Source organism: Miniopterus schreibersii (assembly GCF_964146895.1).
Source record: "Miniopterus schreibersii genome assembly, chromosome: 8".
NCBI classification, from domain to species: Eukaryota; Metazoa; Chordata; class Mammalia; order Chiroptera; family Miniopteridae; genus Miniopterus; species Miniopterus schreibersii.
This window is the reverse complement of record NC_138109.1, coordinates 16,177,691-16,186,599: the sequence shown is the minus strand read 5'-3', so window position 1 is coordinate 16,186,599 and position 8,909 is coordinate 16,177,691. Positions and strand designations below refer to the sequence as shown.

General features: G+C 49.5%; 1 long non-coding RNA gene across 1 annotated transcript; it reads right to left on the bottom strand.

The window, feature by feature from the left end:
• Positions 1-5,820: 5,820 nt before the first annotated feature.
• On the bottom strand, positions 5,821-6,964 carry LOC308560359. The gene is made up of 2 exons (XR_013999326.1): positions 6,547-6,964; positions 5,821-6,419 (listed from the first exon to the last, which is right to left on the bottom strand). It is a non-coding gene; the product is annotated as an uncharacterized lncRNA (long non-coding RNA).
• Between the last annotated feature and the right edge of the window lie 1,945 nt (positions 6,965-8,909).

Here is an 8,909-nt window from a genome sequence, read left to right as displayed (position 1 = left end):
AGAGCCTTGGCCCATGATGGTATTTGTACTGAGTGCCTTCAGTGTTCACTGTCTAGCAAATCTGCAAGGAACTCGCCTGCCACCCTTTAGTAATAGGTGGTTACTAAATGCAGTGCTTGTTGTACCTGCACTATTGTCCCTTGACAATAAATTGAGCCAGAGGATGGCAATAAATTTTGGGTCTAAAATTTGGTTAGCCTCAACCCAATGGAAGAAAGACAGGAAGCTGAAAGAGGAAGGGCCTAAGTTTGATTTATTTGCCTACCTATATTTGCTATGCGCTAGGTGCTTTTATGTGCTTTATTGTTTTAAAAGGTGAAGACAGCCCAGCTGGCATGGTTCAGTGGTTGAGTATTGATCTATGATCCAGGAGATTATTGTTTGATTTCCAGTCAGGGCCCATGCTCAGGATTCGGGCTCAATCCCCAGTGGGAGGCATGCAGGAGATAGCCCATCAATGACTCATTTACATTTCTCTTTCCCTTCCTCTCTCTGAAATCAATAAAGACCAAAAAAAAGTTGAAGACAAACTCAGATGAAGTGTTCTGTCCAGAGTAGCACAGCTAGTGACAAATCTCAGGTTAATTTCTAGATTTCTCTGGTTCTGCTTTGTAAAATTTCATCATTTATGATAGTTATAGGGAAGATGTTTGCTTGAAATCACATAGGATTTTTTTAACGTCTTTTTAATATATGTTTTTCATAAATATGTCTTTATTGATTTCAGAGAGGAAGGAAAGAGAAACATCAATGATGAGAAAGTCGTTGGTCATCTGTCTGTCTCCTGCACGCCCCCACTGGGGATGGAGCCTGCAACCCAGGGAATGTGCCCTGACTGGGAATCCAACTGCAATCGGGATCATAGGTTGCTGCTCAACTGCTGAACCACACTCACATAGAATTTTTAAACTCAGGTTCAAGTCAAGCAGGGTTTCCACAAGATTGAATCTACTTTCCTTAAGCAACAATTTAAGTGGCTACAGGACAGTGGCACTAGCCCACTGCTGTGAATGAATTTTAGTTGCTCTGGCATTTGATGAACACTCAAAGGCCTGCTTGGACATGCCCATTTTTCCAAGCCCAGGTCATCATTCCACATCCTAGGTGCCAAGGAGTGAAGAGAAGAAATATGGTACATTTTAGCTGCTTCATTGGGAAACAGTGCATCAGTGCCCACAAAAAACACTCAATAGGGAATTTTCCAAAATGGAAGCAGCTGAAGAAATACAAAGGTGCACTACAATTTGCCTCTGGGTGCTCAAAATCCACACATACCCTTCCATCCATACTTAGCCTTCCTCCTCTCCCTCCCAAAAAAAGAGTGGAAGGCAAAATAGGAACAAAGAACAAGGGTAGCCCGGCCAGGCGTGGCTCAGAGGTTGAGCATTAACCTATGAGCCAGGAGGTTAGGGTTTGATCCCTGATCAGGGCACATGCCCAGGTTGCAAGCATCCCCAGTAGGGGGCATGCAGGAGGCAGCCAATCAGTGACTCCCGTCCTCTCTGAAATCAAAAACGGAGGGAAAAAAGAACAAGGGTAATGATAGAAAATAGTAACAAATGTAGATACTAAACTCAGTAATCATTTCAAATGTCAATTATGTAGATGACTTATCAGTGGATTAAAAAACAAGACCCAGCTATATGTTGTCTAAAGAAACCCTTTTTATTTTTTTAATCTTCACCAAGGATATCTTTTCCATTGCTTTTCAGAGAGAGTGGAAGGAGGAGAGAAACATCAGTGTGAGAGAGACACATCAATGGCTTGCCTCCCACCACCCCCCATCCCCCACCACCCCACACACACACCCCCAACTAGGCCCTGGGATTGAGCCTGCAACCCTTGGCTGGAATCAAACCTAGGACCCTTCAGTCTGAGGGCCAACACTCTAACCACTGAGCCAAACCAGCTAGGGCAAGAAACCCATTTTAAATAGAGACACATTAAAGGGATAGAGGAAGATCATAACACTAATCAAAAGAAAGCTGTACTAGCTGTATTAATTTCAGACAAAGCAGACTAGAGCACAGAAAACTGGGGCTAAAGAGAGGCATTACATAATGATAAAGAGGTCAATTCTGCAAGAAGATATTTAAAAATCCTTAATGTGTATGCACCAAACAACAAAGCATCAAACACATGAGGCAAAAACCTGATAACCCCACAAGGAAAAGAAACAAAGCCACTATTACAGGTGAAGACTTTGACATTCTTCCATTGGTAATTGATAGATCCAGCAGGCAGAAAATCAGCATGGACAGTTGAGCTGAAGAGTGCCATCAATGAACTTCATCTAATTGACATTTGTAAAATAACAGCAAAACACACATTCTCAAATTTACATGGAACATTCAAGACCGATTATATTCTGGGCCATAAAACATGCTAAATTTAAAAGAATAGAAATCATGCCAAGTATGCTCTCAGACCACAGCAGAATTAAACTAGAAATAGACAACAGAAAGATAGATGGGAAATCCCAAGTTACTTGGAGATTAAAATGACACATTTCTAAATAACATGAGTCAAAGAAGAAGTCTCAAATAGTTTGAGCAAAATGAGAATGCAGCTTATCAAAATTTGTGAGAGGCAGCAAAAGCAGGTCTTAGAGGGAAGTTTTTAGCATTAAATGCACCTACTTGAAAAAGAAGTCTCAAATCACCATAAGCTTCTGCCGTAGGAAACTAGAAAAAGAGCAAGTTAAATCCAATGTAAGTGAAAGGGAAGAAAAGTTAGAGCAGAAATCAATAAAACTGAAAATAGGACATCTATAGGGAAAAATCAACAAAGCCAAAGCTGATTCTTTGAGAAAATTGATAAACTTTTAACTAGGCTAACCAATAAAAAAAGACAAATTACTATCATCAATATGAGAAATGAAAGGGGCCATCACTACTAATCCTCTGGACATTAAAAGGATAAGAAATACTGTGGACAGCTATCCCCACAATTTTATAATCTAGATGAAATTCCTTGAAAAACAATCTACCAAAACTAACCCAGAGAGAAATAGATAACCTGAATAGGCCTAAATCTATTTTTTAAAATTGAATCAATAACTAAAACAGGAAGCACCAGGCCCAGATAGTTCAGTGGTGAATTCTACCAAACACTTAAGGAAGAAGTTATACCAATTTTCAATCTCTTCCACAAAATAGAAGCAGAGGAATACAAGATCTTTGATTTGTTTCACCAGAGATCTTATACATATTTTGTTAGATTTATACCTAAGTACTGCATTTTTGAAGGGTATTAATGTCAATGGCATTGTTTTTCATTTTGAATTCTAATTGTTCATTGCTGTACATAGGAAAACGATTGACTTATATTAATCCTAACTCATGTTACCAACCCAGCAATACCTCAATACCAAAAACTAGACATTACAAGAAACATACAGACCAATATTCATGAGCAAAGATTTAAACATCCCCAACAAAATATTAGCAAATACAATGACATATACAAAGAATCATGTATCATGACCAATTGCAATTTATCCCAAGTATGCAAGACTAGTTCAACATTCAAAAACCCTGAAAGGCCCTCGGTTCAAATCCCCAGCAGGGCAAATACCCAGGTTTTGGGTTTGGTCCCAGGTCAGGGAGACCAAACTGGTCAATTTTTCTCTGTTCCATTGATGTTCATTCTCTCTCCCTCTCTCTCTTCCCCCTTCCTCTCTAAAATATCTTTAAAAAAAAAAAAAAAAAAAAGGATGAACCAGACATGGAACTTGTCTTCAAGAAGCTTGAGCTAGTTACAGACAGCTTTTTTAAAAAAAAATTTTTTTATCTCAGAGAGAGGAAGGAAGAGGGAGAGAGAGAGAGAGAAACATCAATGATGAGAGTCATTGATCAGCTGCCTCCTGCACGCCCCCCACTGGGGATCAAGCCCCCAACCTGGGCATGTGCCCCGACGGGAATCAAACCTTGACCTCCCGGTTCCTGGGTTGATGCTCAACGCCTGCGCCAGGCCGGCCAGGCCAGACAGCTTTATTTTGAATGCTAAAATCCAAATAAACTTAGTCTGCTTGTTGCAGCTATACAAGGTGAAAATCCCAGGATTTGAAATGCAGATGCTTCATGTCACCACCCACATGCCAGGCAAGTCAAAGAGATGCAAACCCAGTGCCTGCACCTCTGTTTAGACAGACCGGAGGTGTGCCGGCCCTGCTGGGCACCAAACCCGGTGGCACATACACCGCTGTACTCGGTGGACTTATTTGTAATAGCCCCAAACTACAAACAACCCAAGAGCCTTTCCCAACGTGGCGCGGACACGGTGGCTCGGTCCTGTGAGGCACTCCCAGAGGAACGGACCAGCTACGGCCACACACAGCCACGCGGCGACGCGCAACCATAAGCCAGACGCAGAGGAGCACAAGCTTCAATTCCACTCAAAGGACATAAACTTTTAAAACAGGCCAAATTAAGATGTTACTGTTTAAAAATAAACTATAGAGCGCCCTGGGCGGCCCGGGCCCGTCTCTCGCTTCAACGGTGTTTGGATACGACAGGCCCGGGCCGCCCCTCCTTCCAGCCTCGGCCTCCCTCCGCCTCTTTCCCGGTGCCACCTTCGGAACCGCCTCACCCCCGGGACCAGCCGCGCCCTCTTCCCGCCTCCCTCCTCCCGGCCGCGCCGCCACGAGCCCCACACCCGTCGGAGCGGCGCCCCCGAGGGGAGGCCGCCGGCCGCCGCCCGGCCCACCCGCGTCCGCGGGCCTCGCGCACCCACCTCTCGGCGCGACTTCCGCCGGTGGCGCGGCTCTGGGGTCGCGGCCGCTTCTTCCTCCGGTTGGCGGAGAAGCCGGGCGCCGAGATCCTACCGAGGCGACACCAGCGCGGCGGCCGAGCCTCTTGCCGCACGTGCGGAGCCTCCCCAGGAAGCGGGGCAAAGCCCAGGCCGCCGTGGAGGCCGCCGCGGCCTCGGAGAGGAGCCGGCCCAGGCCCTTTGGCCCCGAGGCCCTGGTCCCCCCCGCGCAGGCCCTCAGCTCCGACCCCGGGAGAACCGCTTCCTGGCAGGTGAAACTCCTCAAGAGGACGGGCGACACCTGGGCACCTCCGCCGGCCGCCAGGCTGGGCTGGGCGAGCGTCTCTTCGAAAAGCTCACCCTCAAGCACTAGGGGCCTTTGGAGCCCAGAGGCCTTTGAGGGGCCCCTCTGCATCCCCTGGTGTCTGGTTTTTACCTGAGCCTCTCCCCAAAACACCTAGCCATTCTTTTAACCGCCCTGGAGCCCGCTCCCATGCATTAGACCAAATGGAAACAATAAAGTTTTTTGCAGGGGAAAAAAAAACTAAACTAACTATAGCATTAGAGGTCAGAACAGCACGCTCGTTTGAATGGAGGGAGGAGGTAGTGATTGGAAAGGGCCGTGCGGGGCCTTCTGGGGTCTGGCCCTGTTGTCTTTCTCGCCAGGAGAGGACTGGATGGGAGTTTGCTTCATGCAAGTGGACTGAACTAGACGTTCGGGTCTCATGCACTTTCCTGGAGGTGCATTATATTCACAATAGGCAAGTGGAGACTTAATCAGATCCCACTGGAATCAAATTCCTTTCTTCATAAAATAGAATACTTATCCTTCTGTTATACTTTCTAGGAACCCCTGGTGTTTCCGAGAGCCTATTAAGAACCTCAGGCTAGTCCTAAAGAAATGCAAATTGGAACAACCATAAGGTATTATTTACACCTGGTATCTATTAGGAGCCACCCCCTCCCCCCAGCAGCCCCACTGGTTCTAACCGGGTGGCCATAAATCATCCTGAATGAGGGAGAAATCGGGAGCATTCTCCCTGAGGGGCGACTCAAACAAAGTAAAGAGCACCAAGTACAAAGGTCTTTATATGCTGTTATTTATAACAGCAACAGTGGACGCCATCCAAGTCGACAATAGGACAGCACCAAACCCAGTCTCCTAAGTCCCCTCAGGGGCCATTCTGCACCTAGATTGATGCACGGTTCCCGGCCCCATTCCTGAATTTATTTCTATGAAAAACCTTACGAAGGTTTTTAAAGATATTAAATATCATTCAGTGAATCACCTTTATTGGGAAGACTCAACTTACGTGAAAAGAAATGAAAACTTCGGGACCACACACATCAGTGACTGGGGGGAGGTGTTTTTGTCATTTAGCTGCCATAAAGTGGACTGTAGACTCCCTCCATGATCTTTGAGTCACCTTAATGTTTTCCCTCAAGCATCTCTTGGCAAGAGATTTGAAAAGTCTTGGCACTTCTTCAGTGGTTCTTCCAAACCAGAAGTCTGTGCTAGACCCAATAATGTCACTGTCACATGGCAAAAGCTCCCTCCCCGGCACTGCACCTTAGCTTAATGACTGGAGGCGCTGGTGTCCTGTGGAGGACCGCTGCCAGGACCTGCGACTGTGAGGACAGTTTCTCATCCTTTTGGCTCTCTCTTCTTACTGGAATAAGATGAAGCTCATGAGGTTCCTGGAAGATGCCAGTAGAAGACCAAGGAATGATCTAATACTGGCCGTACACTGACCGCGCACAAGGCACAGTGGAGGGGACTTACATATGTCAAATTACCTGGTCCTCACAACGCCCTGGGGGGGTCAGTGTGTTGTCCAAATTTTACAGATGAGGAAAGGAGAGATGCTAGGAAGGGTGTGACTCTCGCTACCTTCTTGCTGTGTGACCTTGGACAAGTTGCTTAAAATCTCTGGGCCATAGTTTCCTCATCTGTAAAATTCATACCCCTATCTCCCAACTCCGTCGAGAAGGCTTTGGAGTGCGAGGGAGCTGGTGTGGAGTCATTTCACCCCCGAAGCTGGAAAGAGAGAGCTCAGTACCTGCTTCACCTGTGGGAGATGAGGCCCAGGACCTCACACCTGCCTGGCTTTGAGTAAGTGCTCAGGGAGCGCTGCCCTCAGCCTCAAATGCATTTCCTGCCCTCACAGCAGCCCTTCCACTGGGGCTGCCTCCTCTGTACCCCTTCCCTGGCTTGGAGCCTTGATACTGGGAGGAAGGCACCCCCACTGGGGATGCCCACAGCCCCACAGCCCCCCCCCCCAAGTCCTGGGTCTCGTGTTTGCAAATAAGCTGCAAAGCTGCGCTGATGTCCACGTCCCTGGGTCCAGCTGCTCTCTGCCTCGCCCAGCATCTGGAGTGAGGGAAGGAGAGGGCGCTTGTGAGGGAGCGCCCTGGGCCTCCTGCCCCCTCCCCCCGCGCAATGTTGATATAGTCATCACAAACATCAAAGGACGCGTGACTGATAAAAAAGCAAACTTCTACAGGCCAGGGTCGAATGCCCAAGTTAGGGACAGGGCCAGGCGAGCTTGGGGGTGGGGGTGGGGCACAGCAGAGCCCGGGGCAAGTCATCCAAGACCAGAGTCTGGGTTCGGATCAGGCAGGCCAGGGGTTCAGCCCGGCTCTGGCAGTTAGATTCGTGTCGAAGCCTGTTTCCTGTCTGCAGGGCAGGGATGGGGGTGGTGCTGCCCTCTCTGGGCCGTCAGGAGGATTACAGGGGACCTGCGCCAGCAGGGCCTTGCAGGGGCGCCCACCCCGGTCAATCTGACTCCTCCTTGCACCCCACGCCCTCCCCGCGCTTCGTCCCATATGGTTCAGCCACAGTTTTGTACCCTCCCTCTCCCCGCACCCCGACCTCCCCAAGCAGAATCCTTTCTGTCGTAGGCAACCTGCGGTGTGCCAGGGAGCGCATCCGTAAGGCCTGAAGGCGGCGACCCCGCGTTTGGGATGGGGCCCCGAGGCCCGAGGGGGACACGTGCGGCCCAGGACGCCCGCGTGGGGCGCCCGCTTCTCTACCGCAAACGCGGCGGGGCTCTGGACCGGGAAGGGAGGACGGGCGGGAGAGGGCGCCGGGGGTAACCGGGCCTCGGAGCGGGAGGCAGGAGCCCGCGGGTGCAGGTGAGGGGTCTCGCCGCCAGGTGGCGCTAGGCAGGCTCCGCCTGCCGGTGGGGTCCTGACCCCTCTGAGTCCAAGGGCTCTGCGTCTCTACCGCAGTGTCTCTGGAGTCCTTCCTGCGGCCCACTGCTCCGGGTCTGGGTACTAAGCTCTCGGCACAGCTCGGAGGCAGCAGGTTAGCCCTAGAATTGGGATCCTGCTTCACTGAGATGGGGAAGGGCAAAAAAGGGCAACAACCCGTCATCAGGCTGTGTGACTATGGGCATGCCCCTCACCCTCTCTGGGCCTCCTTACTTTGTTTTTATGTTTACAAAGGGCTCTTTTCAGATCTTTGGAAGCTGGCATTTGACCCCATGTTATAGACTGAACTGGGACCATGCAGGGGTAGGAGAAGCTGGACCATGTGATCTGAGAGCCTGAGAGCTGCTCTCTGCAGGAGGAGGTGACTGATGGGTAAATGGACAGACAGTCCCCACACGCACGTGTGACAGGTGACAGTGGCATCTCACACTCAGGGTGGTCTTGCACACTTAGCAAGGTAATGGGCATAAAGGGCCTGGTAGCCGACAGAGTTTGGCCAGACGGTGACATTCCTAGTGCTGTCCCTCAGCCTAGGGATTAGGACAGGAAGCTGGCTTTGCCCTGTTCCCCAGGAGGGTCTCACCTCCTTGACTTTCCAGCATCACCCTGACTCTGCTTCCTCTTTTCTGGGCTTGGGAGAGCAGTGGAGTTGGGACTCATTCTCCCTAAGGGCTTTGCCAATGGCCCAGAGACACCAGGTGGGAAGCTCAGGAGCCCAGCTCAGAGCTTTCAGGGAGTGGAGATGGACTTGATATTCATATCCCAGAATCCTCTGAGGGCCTGAGCCTTGGATGGGAACTGGTGACTGTGGGACAATCTTCTGACCTTGAAACTCAGTGAGAATGCCACTAGCTGGGTCACCCTGGTCAAGTCACTTTCCCTCTCTGGGCATTGGTTTCTGCCCCTATAAAAATGGAGCATTTGAACTGAGGTTCTGGATTCTATTT